General features: G+C 41.8%; 1 protein-coding gene across 5 annotated transcripts in view; it reads right to left on the bottom strand.

The window, feature by feature from the left end:
- Positions 1-12,414, bottom strand: part of LOC128697434 (uncharacterized) — a 70,489-nt gene extending 58,075 nt beyond the window's left edge. For all 5 annotated transcript variants that reach the window (XR_011393151.1, XR_011393152.1, XM_053789093.2 and 2 more), the window contains exon 1: positions 12,221-12,414. The gene's annotated coding sequence lies outside the window, so the exon portion shown is untranslated. The remainder of the gene's footprint in view (positions 1-12,220) is intronic.
- Between the last annotated feature and the right edge of the window lie 2,596 nt (positions 12,415-15,010).

Genomic DNA, 15,010 nt, shown 5'->3' with positions numbered 1-15,010 from the left:
AATTAACCAGCACTGCTCCATTACACTATAAACACACAGTACCTCCATTATATTATCAGTATAACAATACGAAATACATCAATATATCAAAAAAATGAACCACAACATTACTTCCCTGTATGATGCAGACTTCAGCACAATTGTACTGTTGGTATAAGACACATTTAGTATATAGAGCTTCCTAAGGTTACATTAAACTTATTTTTTTAATAACGAACGAAAGCAAAATACTTGGCAGACGATGCAACATCCCCCCAATGAAAAGCAGGGGTGTCACTAGCACGTTAAGAGACCATACAATAAGTGTCAGGGGCCCGAGACTGTTCAACTGCCTCCCAGCATACATAAGGGGGATTACCAATAGACCCCTGGCTGTCTTCAAGCTGGCACTGGACAAGCACCTAAAGTCGGTACCTGACCAGCCGGGCTGTGGCTCGTACGTTGGTTTGCGTGCAGCCAGCAGTAACAGCCTGGTTGATCAGGCTCTGATCCGCCAGGAGGCCTGGTCACAGACCCCCGGAACTCTCTCCAGGTAAATTCCAGGTATGTCTTCAGCAAATTGTTATTCTGAGCGGTAGTGCATTTATTTTGGTCGTTCTTCACGTCTCAGCCAAATTCCGACTGAATGTGGACAAATTTTCGCCAGTTGCATATAGGGCTCGAGACGGCGTTTGATTCGACGTAAGCTACGAGTGGCCCTATAAATTCTCCATAATCCTTATAATAAAAGTAAGATAAGATTTTGTTCTGATTTTTAGCCCCAGAGGGTTAGCCACCCAGGATAACCCAAGAAAATCAGTGCGTCAATGACAGTCTGTCTTATTACCATTAGGGTGTCCCGTGTCCTGGTGGCTAAAGCCCTCGCTTCTCACGGTGAGGGTCCAGGTTCGATTCCCGGCGAGGGGTAGAAACATTGGTCGTTTCCTTACACTGGTTGACTATGTTCCCCATCAGTAAAATGGGTACTTGGGTGTTAGTCGACTGGTGTGGGTCGCATCCTGGGACAAAATTGACCTAATTTGCCGGAAACGCTCTGCATAACAAGGGACTTTGTATGTAGTGGCATGTCAGTGATGTCAGCTAGGACTGTATACCTTGTTCATGTACTTGTAGTATGTCACTGATGTCAGCTAGGACTGTATACCTTGTACATGTACTTGTAGTATGTCAGTGATGTCAGCTAGGACTGTATACCTTGTACATGTACTTGTAGTATGTCAGTGATGTCAGCTAGGACTGTATACCTTGTACATGTACTTGTAGTATGTCACTGATGTCAGCTAGGACTGTATACCTTGTACATGTACTTGTAGTATGTCACTGATGTCAGCTAGGACTGTATACCTTGTACATGTACTTGTAGTATGTCACTGATGTCAGCTAGGACTGTATACCTTGTACATGTACTTGTAGTATGTCAGTGATGTCAGCTAGGACTGTATACCTTGTACATGTACTTGTAGTATGTCACTGATGTCAGCTAGGACTGTATACCTTGTACATGTACTTGTAGTATGTCACTGATGTCAGCTAGAACTGTATACCTTGTACATGTACTTGTAGTATGTCAGTGATGTCAGCTAGGACTGTATACCTTGTACATGTACTTGTAGTATGTCAGTGATGTCAGCTAGGACTGTATACCTTGTACATGTACTTGTAGTATGTCACTGATGTCAGCTAGGACTGTATACCTTGTACATGTACTTGTAGTATGTCACTGATGTCAGCTAGGACTGTATACCTTGTACATGTACTTGTAGTATGTCACTGATGTCAGCTAGGACTGTATACCTTGTACATGTACTTGTAGTATGTCAGTGATGTCAGCTAGGACTGTATACCTTGTACATGTACTTGTAGTATGTCAGTGATGTCAGCTAGGACTGTATACCTTGTACATGTACTTGTAGTATGTCACTGATGTCAGCTAGAACTGTATACCTTGTACATGTACTTGTAGTATGTCAGTGATGTCAGCTAGGACTGTATACCTTGTACATGTACTTGTAGTATGTCACTGATGTCAGCTAGAACTGTATACCTTGTACATGTACTTGTAGTATGTCAGTGATGTCAGCTAGGACTGTATACCTTGTACATGTACTTGTAGTATGTCACTGATGTCAGCTAGGACTGTATACCTTGTACATGTACTTGTAGTATGTCACTGATGTCAGCTAGAACTGTATACCTTGTACATGTACTTGTAGTATGTCAGTGATGTCAGCTAGGACTGTATACCTTGTACATGTACTTGTAGTATGTCAGTGATGTCAGCTAGGACTGTATACCTTGTACATGTACTTGTAGTATGTCACTGATGTCAGCTAGGACTGTATACCTTGTACATGTACTTGTAGTATGTCAGTGATGTCAGCTAGGACTGTATACCTTGTACATGTACTTGTAGTATGTCAGTGATGTCAGCTAGGACTGTATACCTTGTACATGTACTTGTAGTATGTCAGTGATGTCAGTTAGGACTGTATACCTTGTACATGTACTTGTAGTATGTCAGTGATGTCAGCTAGGACTGTATACCTTGTACATGTACTTGTAGTATGTCACTGATGTCAGCTAGGACTGTATACCTTGTACATGTACTTGTAGTATGTCACTGATGTCAGCTAGGACTGTATACCTTGTACATGTACTTGTAGTATGTCAGTGATGTCAGCTAGGACTGTATACCTTGTACATGTACTTGTAGTATGTCACTGATGTCAGCTAGGACTGTATACCTTGTACATGTACTTGTAGTATGTCAGTGATGTCAGCTAGGACTGTATACCTTGTACATGTACTTGTAGTATGTCACTGATGTCAGCTAGGACTGTATACCTTGTACATGTACTTGTAGTATGTCACTGATGTCAGCTAGGACTGTATACCTTGTACATGTACTTGTAGTATGTCACTGATGTCAGCTAGGACTGTATACCTTGTACATGTACTTGTAGTATGTCAGTGATGTCAGCTAGGACTGTATACCTTGTACATGTACTTGTAGTATGTCACTGATGTCAGCTAGGACTGTATACCTTGTACATGTACTTGTAGTATGTCACTGATGTCAGCTAGAACTGTATACCTTGTACATGTACTTGTAGTATGTCAGTGATGTCAGCTAGGACTGTATACCTTGTACATGTACTTGTAGTATGTCAGTGATGTCAGCTAGGACTGTATACCTTGTACATGTACTTGTAGTATGTCACTGATGTCAGCTAGGACTGTATACCTTGTACATGTACTTGTAGTATGTCACTGATGTCAGCTAGGACTGTATACCTTGTACATGTACTTGTAGTATGTCAGTGATGTCAGCTAGGACTGTATACCTTGTACATGTACTTGTAGTATGTCAGTGATGTCAGCTAGGACTGTATACCTTGTACATGTACTTGTAGTATGTCAGTGATGTCAGCTAGGACTGTATACCTTGTACATGTACTTGTAGTATGTCACTGATGTCAGCTAGAACTGTATACCTTGTACATGTACTTGTAGAATGTCAGTGATGTCAGCTAGGACTGTATACCTTGTACATGTACTTGTAGTATGTCACTGATGTCAGCTAGAACTGTATACCTTGTACATGTACTTGTAGTATGTCAGTGATGTCAGCTAGGACTGTATACCTTGTACATGTACTTGTAGTATGTCACTGATGTCAGCTAGGACTGTATACCTTGTACATGTACTTGTAGTATGTCACTGATGTCAGCTAGAACTGTATACCTTGTACATGTACTTGTAGTATGTCAGTGATGTCAGCTAGGACTGTATACCTTGTACATGTACTTGTAGTATGTCAGTGATGTCAGCTAGGACTGTATACCTTGTACATGTACTTGTAGTATGTCACTGATGTCAGCTAGGACTGTATACCTTGTACATGTACTTGTAGTATGTCACTGATGTCAGCTAGGACTGTATACCTTGTACATGTACTTGTAGTATGTCAGTGATGTCAGCTAGGACTGTATACCTTGTACATGTACTTGTAGTATGTCAGTGATGTCAGCTAGGACTGTATACCTTGTACATGTACTTGTAGTATGTCAGTGATGTCAGCTAGGACTGTATACCTTGTACATGTACTTGTAGTATGTCAGTGATGTCAGCTAGGACTGTATACCTTGTACATGTACTTGTAGTATGTCACTGATGTCAGCTAGGACTGTATACCTTGTACATGTACTTGTAGTATGTCACTGATGTCAGCTAGGACTGTATACCTTGTACATGTACTTGTAGTATGTCAGTGATGTCAGCTAGGACTGTATACCTTGTACATGTACTTGTAGTATGTCACTGATGTCAGCTAGGACTGTATACCTTGTACATGTACTTGTAGTATGTCAGTGATGTCAGCTAGGACTGTATACCTTGTACATGTACTTGTAGTATGTCACTGATGTCAGCTAGGACTGTATACCTTGTACATGTACTTGTAGTATGTCACTGATGTCAGCTAGGACTGTATACCTTGTACATGTACTTGTAGTATGTCACTGATGTCAGCTAGGACTGTATACCTTGTACATGTACTTGTAGTATGTCAGTGATGTCAGCTAGGACTGTATACCTTGTACATGTACTTGTAGTATGTCAGTGATGTCAGCTAGGACTGTATACCTTGTACATGTACTTGTAGTATGTCACTGATGTCAGCTAGGACTGTATACCTTGTACATGTACTTGTAGTATGTCACTGATGTCAGCTAGGACTGTATACCTTGTACATGTACTTGTAGTATGTCAGTGATGTCAGCTAGGACTGTATACCTTGTACATGTACTTGTAGTATGTCAGTGATGTCAGCTAGGACTGTATACCTTGTACATGTACTTGTAGTATGTCACTGATGTCAGCTAGGACTGTATACCTTGTACATGTACTTGTAGTATGTCAGTGATGTCAGCTAGGACTGTATACCTTGTACATGTACTTGTAGTATGTCAGTGATGTCAGCTAGGACTGTATACCTTGTACATGTACTTGTAGTATGTCACTGATGTCAGCTAGGACTGTATACCTTGTACATGTACTTGTAGTATGTCAGTGATGTCAGCTAGGACTGTATACCTTGTACATGTACTTGTAGTATGTCACTGATGTCAGCTAGGACTGTATACCTTGTACATGTACTTGTAGTATGTCACTGATGTCAGCTAGGACTGTATACCTTGTACATGTACTTGTAGTATGTCACTGATGTCAGCTAGGACTGTATACCTTGTACATGTACTTGTAGAAATAAAGATTATTATTATTATTATTATTATTATTATTATTATTATTATTATTATTATTATTATTATTATTATTATTATTATTATTATTATTATTATTATTAACTCTGTGGTCTACACAACAGCCTTAACATTATTTAATTATTTCATGCGTTAAATCCGTAGGGGTCATACAGTGTCTTGAGGAATAACAGACAATCATTCACACCCACATGATCAACATAACACCAGCATCATTCACACCCACATGATCAACATAACACCAGCATCATTCACACCCACATGATCATCATAACACCAGCATCATTCACACCCACATGATCAACATAACACCAGCATCATTCACACCCACATGATCAACATAACACCAGCATCATTCACACCCACATGATCGACATAACACCAGCATCATTCACACCCACATGATCATCATAACACCAGCATCATTCACACCCACATGATCGACATAACACCAGCATCATTCACACCCACATGATCAACATAACACCAGCATCATTCACACCCACATGATCGACATAACACCAGCATCATTCACACCCACATGATCATCATAACACCAGCATCATTCACACCCACATGATCGACATAACACCAGCATCATTCACACCCACATGATCAACATAACACCAGCATCATTCACACCCACATGATCGACATAACACCAGCATCATTCACACCCACATGATCAACATAACACCAGCATCATTCACACCCACATGATCATCATAACACCAGCATCATTCACACCCACATGATCGACATAACACCAGCATCATTCACACCCACATGATCAACATAACACCAGCATCATTCACACCCACATGATCGACATAACACCAGCATCATTCACACCCACATGATCATCATAACACCAGCATCATTCACACCCACATGATCGACATAACACCAGCATCATTCACACCCACATGATCAACATAACACCAGCATCATTCACACCCACATGATCGACATAACACCAGCATCATTCACACCCACATGATCATCATAACACCAGCATCATTCACACCCACATGATCGACATAACACCAGCATCATTCACACCCACATGATCAACATAACACCAGCATCATTCACACCCACATGATCATCATAACACCAGCATCATTCACACCCACATGATCATCATAACACCAGCATCATTCACACCCACATGATCGACATAACACCAGCATCATTCACACCCACATGATCGACATAACACCAGCATCATTCACACCCACATGATCAACATAACACCAGCATCATTCACACCCACATGATCATCATAACACCAGCATCATTCACACCCACATGATCATCATAACACCAGCATCATTCACACCCACATGATCGACATAACACCAGCATCATTCACACCCACATGATCAACATAACACCAGCATCATTCACACCCACATGATCGACATAACACCAGCATCATTCACACCCACATGATCGACGTAACACCAGCATCATTCACACCCACATGATCGACATAACACCAGCATCATTCACACCCACATGATCAACATAACACCAGCATCATTCACACCCACATGATCAACATAACACCAGCATCATTCACACCCACATGATCGACATAACACCAGCATCATTCACACCCACATGATCAACATAACACCAGCATCATTCACACCCACATGATCAACATAACACCAGCATCATTCACACCCACATGATCAACATAACACCAGCATCATTCACACCCACATGATCAACATAACACCAGCATCATTCACACCCACATGATCGACATAACACCAGCATCATTCACACCCACATGATCGACATAACACCAGCATCATTCACACCCACATGATCGACATAACACCAGCATCATTCACACCCACATGATCATCATAACACCAGCATCATTCACACCCACATGATCATCATAACACCAGCATCATTCACACCCACATGATCATCATAACACCAGCATCATTCACACCCACATGATCAACATAACACCAGCATCATTCACACCCACATGATCGACATAACACCAGCATCATTCACACCCACATGATCAACATAACACCAGCATCATTCACACCCACATGATCAACATAACACCAGCATCATTCACACCCACATGATCAACATAACACCAGCATCATTCACACCCACATGATCAACATAACACCAGCATCATTCACACCCACATGATCAACATAACACCAGCATCATTCACACCCACATGATCAACATAACACCAGCATCATTCACACCCACATGATCAACATAACACCAGCATCATTCACACCCACATGATCAACATAACACCAGCATCATTCACACCCACATGATCAACATAACACCAGCATCATTCACACCCACATGATCAACATAACACCAGCATCATTCACACCCACATGATCGACATAACACCAGCATCATTCACACCCACATGATCAACATAACACCAGCATCATTCACACCCACATGATCAACATAACACCAGCATCATTCACACCCACATGATCAACATAACACCAGCATCATTCACACCCACATGATCAACATAACACCAGCATCATTCACACCCACATGATCAACATAACACCAGCATCATTCACACCCACATGATCAACATAACACCAGCATCATTCACACCCACATGATCAACATAACACCAGCATCATTCACACCCACATGATCGACATAACACCAGCATCATTCACACCCACATGATCATCATAACACCAGCATCATTCACACCCACATGATCGACATAACACCAGCATCATTCACACCCACATGATCGACATAACACCAGCATCATTCACACCCACATGATCGACATAACACCAGCATCATTCACACCCACATGATCATCATAACACCAGCATCATTCACACCCACATGATCATCATAACACCAGCATCATTCACACCCACATGATCATCATAACACCAGCATCATTCACACCCACATGATCGACATAACACCAGCATCATTCACACCTACATGATCGACATAACACCAGCATCATTCACACCCACATGATCATCATAACACCAGCATCATTCACACCCACATGATCAACATAACACCAGCATCATTCACACCCACATGATCGACATAACACCAGCATCATTCACACCCACATGATCAACATAACACCAGCATTATTCACACCCACATGATCATCATAACACCAGCATCATTCACACCCACATGATCGACATAACACCAGCATCATTCACACCCACATGATCGACATAACACCAGCATCATTCACACCCACATGATCAACATAACACCAGCATCATTCACACCCACATGATCATCATAACACCAGCATCATTCACACCCACATGATCATCATAACACCAGCATCATTCACACCCACATGATCGACATAACACCAGCATCATTCACACCCACATGATCGACATAACACCAGCATCATTCACACCCACATGATCAACATAACACCAGCATCATTCACACCCACATGATCATCATAACACCAGCATCATTCACACCCACATGATCATCATAACACCAGCATCATTCACACCCACATGATCGACATAACACCAGCATCATTCACACCCACATGATCAACATAACACCAGCATCATTCACACCCACATGATCGACATAACACCAGCATCATTCACACCCACATGATCAACATAACACCAGCATCATTCACACCCACATGATCGACATAACACCAGCATCATTCACACCCACATGATCAACATAACACCAGCATCATTCACACCCACATGATCAACATAACACCAGCATCATTCACACCCACATGATCGACATAACACCAGCATCATTCACACCCACATGATCAACATAACACCAGCATCATTCACACCCACATGATCAACATAACACCAGCATCATTCACACCCACATGATCAACATAACACCAGCATCATTCACACCCACATGATCAACATAACACCAGCATCATTCACACCCACATGATCGACATAACACCAGCATCATTCACACCCACATGATCGACATAACACCAGCATCATTCACACCCACATGATCGACATAACACCAGCATCATTCACACCCACATGATCGACATAACACCAGCATCATTCACACCCACATGATCAACATAACACCAGCATCATTCACACCCACATGATCAACATAACACCAGCATCATTCACACCCACATGATCAACATAACACCAGCATCATTCACACCCACATGATCAACATAACACCAGCATCATTCACACCCACATGATCGACATAACACCAGCATCATTCACACCCACATGATCGACATAACACCAGCATCATTCACACCCACATGATCGACATAACACCAGCATCATTCACACCCACATGATCGACATAACACCAGCATCATTCACACCCACATGATCGACATAACACCAGCATCATTCACACCCACATGATCGACATAACACCAGCATCATTCACACCCACATGATCGACATAACACCAGCATCATTCACACCCACATGATCGACATAACACCAGCATCATTCACACCCACATGATCGACATAACACCAGCATCATTCACACCCACATGATCATCATAACACCAGCATCATTCACACCCACATGATCATCATAACACCAGCATCATTCACACCCACATGATCAACATAACACCAGCATCATTCACACCCACATGATCAACATAACACCAGCATCATTCACACCCACATGATCAACATAACACCAGCATCATTCACACCCACATGATCAACATAACACCAGCATCATTCACACCCACATGATCATCATAACACCAGCATCGTTCACACCCACATGATCGACATAACACCAGCATCATTCACACCCACATGATCGACATAACACCAGCATCATTCACACCCACATGATCATCATAACACCAGCATCATTCACACCCACATGATCATCATAACACCAGCATCATTCACACCCACATGATCATCATAACACCAGCATCATTCACACCCACATGATCGACATAACACCAGCATCATTCACACCCACATGATCGACATAACACCAGCATCATTCACACCCACATGATCATCATAACACCAGCATCATTCACACCCACATGATCAACATAACACCAGCATCATTCACACCCACATGATCGACATAACACCAGCATCATTCACACCCACATGATCAACATAACACCAGCATCATTCACACCCACATGATCATCATAACACCAGCATCATTCACACCCACATGATCGACATAACACCAGCATCATTCACACCCACATGATCGACATAACACCAGCATCATTCACACCCACATGATCGACATAACACCAGCATCATTCACACCCACATGATCATCATAACACCAGCATCATTCACACCCACATGATCATCATAACACCAGCATCATTCACACCCACATGATCGACATAACACCAGCATCATTCACACCCACATGATCGACATAACACCAGCATCATTCACACCCACATGATCAACATAACACCAGCATCATTCACACCCACATGATCAACATAACACCAGCATCATTCACACCCACATGATCGACATAACACCAGCATCATTCACACCCACATGATCGACATAACACCAGCATCATTCACACCCACATGATCGACATAACACCAGCATCATTCACACCCACATGATCAACATAACACCAGCATCATTCACACCCACATGATCGACATAACACCAGCATCATTCACACCCACATGATCAACATAACACCAGCATCATTCACACCCACATGATCATCATAACACCAGCATCATTCACACCCACATGATCAACATAACACCAGCATCATTCACACCCACATGATCGACATAACACCAGCATCATTCACACCCACATGATCAACATAACACCAGCATCATTCACACCCACATGATCATCATAACACCAGCATCATTCACACCCACATGATCGACATAACACCAGCATCATTCACACCCACATGATCGACATAACACCAGCATCATTCACACCCACATGATCAACATAACACCAGCATCATTCACACCCACATGATCGACATAACACCAGCATCATTCACACCCACATGATCAACATAACACCAGCATCATTCACACCCACATGATCAACATAACACCAGCATCATTCACACCCACATGATCAACATAACACCAGCATCATTCACACCCACATGATCAACATAACACCAGCATCATTCACACCCACATGATCATCATAACACCAGCATCATTCACACCCACATGATCAACATAACACCAGCATCATTCACACCCACATGATCATCATAACACCAGCATCATTCACACCCACATGATCGACATAACACCAGCATCATCCCCCCCACATGATCGACATAAAGCCACTAGGATTGTTCTGAAAAATCTTAATGAACAAATATAACACTTTATCGGAGTGATTAATATTCGAGGCGACGGTCTGGGATTACCAAGTTGTCGCGAAAATTTCCCTGTCTTCTAACAACATGTTAGTTGTTCCACTATAATCTACCTTGCCCACAATTACTATCGCATTTACTTTGTCTGCTTTCGTAAGATGAAGTTTAGGATCTTTCCTTAATTCAGTTCATTACCTTTGTAAATTGTGAATTCATTACCTCTGTAACTTGCTCAGCTATCAAAACTTTGAGGCCCAGTCCCTGGACCAATTATGTACCTCTGTAATCTTTTGACTACCGCCCACAGGATGGGTATGGGGTGCATAATAAACATATTAAACTAAAACTCCTTAATTCATGGTATGACTTAACAAATCTTTGAGGATAGTTCAGTTCCACAGGTTTGAGCTATTACCTGGAGTTTACCTGGAGAGGCTTCCGGGGTATGTTCAGACCTGTGGAACCGATCATAAACCTCTGGTCAGTATTGGCCGAGCGGCTGGTAGTTGTGTTGTAGCTGCTTGCTCGGAAAATTACCTATATAGATGGTGATAATGGTGCTGAAGACTTTTGGAGATGGTGTTACTGGTGCTGAAGACTATTTGGAGATGGTGTTAATGGTGCTGGAGACTGTTTAACAGCTGGAACCTGCCGCAGCTGCAGTAGATGAGTGCCACAGATGGCAGAAGTGTAATACTGCAATGTAGGTGCAGACAGCAGCGAATGTGAGAGGCAAGTGACAGAATTATGTTGGTCACTGACATCTATATAGTGTGTGTGTGTGTGGGTGTAGCCAGACTAACACCTGTGTGTTATATTGACACTACCTCCCTAGACGGGTTACTGACATATATTACGTTATAGAAAGTTTTAACACCAGTATACCATTATTGTTCTGGTCTTCATATTACAAGATAAACTTAATCTGTTTCGGAGAGATTAAACTGCCATGGTTTTTAGCACCAGGATTTTTTTCAAATGGCTTATATTTTTAAATTGCCGGGACTATTTCAGTTCCATTCATTAAACCTATTTAAATTTCTTACATTTCTGGATTGTAGACAATGTGTTACTCGTACAGGTGTATGGAAATATAATACAGTTTTATGTAAGAAATCAAAATTGCAGTATATGTCTAAAAAATAATTATTTTAACCATTTCAAGAGCTTAGGAATGTAGGTTTATTATTTAAATACCAGATATTTGTTATGAAGCGCTAGACCCGTGTGGGTGTGTCAGCTAGTGGCTCCTCCTGACCAAGACAAACACTCATTATATCACCAATAATTCTTTAATTGCTGCTTTCTTTTCTCTGTTCTTGTGCCTTTTATTATTATTATTATTATTATTATTATTATTATTATTATTATTATTATTATTATTATTATTATTATTATTATTATTATTATTATTATTTTAGGTTTGAGGCCTATCAACTGTATGAGGGTCATTTGGGATGTAGAATAAGGATAAATTAATATTCCCTTTATGTCAATGCAGACTAAGATTTCACACTCCCAGACCTTAACAAATAATGTCAACACGGGAGTTTAGCATCAGTTTCACAACTGACGCCCACACAAACTTTCTACAATTTAGAGACAAAGAATATTGGCCAAAAATGTGATGTTAATATATGTATATGCATAGATTTTTTTTGCACAGCAGAAATCTGAAATCCATTAGTTCCCTCAAGATTTACTGTAATTCTAAGGTCTTTATGGAACTAGACTTTGTTTGGCCGCCTGATCTGAGGAAGTTATCGTTAATCCCAGCCTCTTGCCGCCTGATCTGAGGAAGTTATCGTTAATCCCAGCCTCCTGCCGCCTGATCTGAGGAAGTTATCGTTAATCCCAGCCTCCTGCCGCCTGATCTGAGGAAGTTATCGTTAATCCCAGCCTCTTGCCGCCTGATCTGAGGAAGTTATCGTTAATCCCAGCCTCCTGCCGCCTGATCTGAGGAAGTTATCGTTAATCCCAGCCTCCTGCCGCCTGATCTGAGGAAGTTATCGTTAATCCCAGCCTCCTGCCGCCTGATCTGAGGAAGTTATCGCTAATCCCAGCCTCCTGCCGCCTGATCTGAGGAAGTTATCGCTAATCCCAGCCTCCTGCCGCCTGATCTGAGGAAGTTATCGTTAATCCCAGCCTCCTGCCGCCTGATCTGAGGGAGTTATTCTTAATCCCAGCCTCCTGCCGCCTGATCTGAGGAAGTTATCCTTAATCCCAGCCTCCTGCCGTCTGATCTGAGGAAGTTATTCCTAATCCCAGTCTCCTAAACCTCCATGTAAATTTATTTAGGTGCAGATGAATAGTAGTTATACATCAAAACTAGGACGAGGCTGAGAGGCTGTAGAATAGCTCTCAAGGGACCTAAGAGCTATTGCTCAACTCTCCCAAGAAGTCCAGGAACTGGAATCAACATCTTGAAGAACCCCAGAAGGTTGAGCTCAACGTATTCAAGAAGTCTAGCACCTGTCGCTTAACATCCTCAAAAAAAAAGTCGTAGTTCAACGCCTATAATTCATGGTATAACCTAACAAATCTTTGAGGATAGTTGTGTGTTAAAGAAAGTGGCAGCTCATGGCATTGGGGGAAAAGTGCTCTCGTGGATCGAGTCATGGCTCACCGACAGGAAGCAGAGTGTCCATAAATGAGGACGTAAATGGTGATCTGTAACAAATGGAGTTTCAGAGGGAACGCCAAAGGTCTGACCAAAGTTCAGAAAAATGAATATATTATTAAAAGACAGGGGTACTTACGTGTCCCTTGATGATATGAACCATCGTCTAATTAACTCACATCAGCGTTAACGGTTTGGAACCGATCCCTTGATGCATTGAAAAGTTATTGTCATTAAGGGTAAAATCTGTCCAGATGAAATGTACTCAAAAACATTTCAAGGAAAAAAAATGTTACATTATTTTAAAACTAAAATTAGCAAATTTGTGCTGACACACTCCAATAACAATCCCAACCTTCTGAGTAGAATGTACCAGTGATGAAAGCTTACAGTCGATCAGATGAGGCTTTCTTAGGTTATCACTTCCTTGGTGTCAGTACCAAGGTCATCAACACTATCCTAGTGTCAGTACCAAGGTCATCAACACTATCCTGGTGTCAGTACCAAGGTCATCAACACTATCCTGGTGTCAGTACCAAGGTCATCAACACTATCCTGGAGTCAGTACCAAGGTCATCAACACTATCCTGGTGTCAGTACCAAGGTCATCAACACTATCCTGGTGTCAGTACCAACGTCATCAACACTATCCTGGAGTCAGTACCAAGGTCATCAACACTGTCCTGGTGTCAGTACCAAGGTCATCA

Source organism: Cherax quadricarinatus, chromosome 44 (assembly GCF_038502225.1).
Source record: "Cherax quadricarinatus isolate ZL_2023a chromosome 44, ASM3850222v1, whole genome shotgun sequence".
Taxonomy (NCBI): Eukaryota; Metazoa; Arthropoda; class Malacostraca; order Decapoda; family Parastacidae; genus Cherax; species Cherax quadricarinatus.
This window is presented reverse-complemented; position numbering and strand designations above follow the sequence as displayed.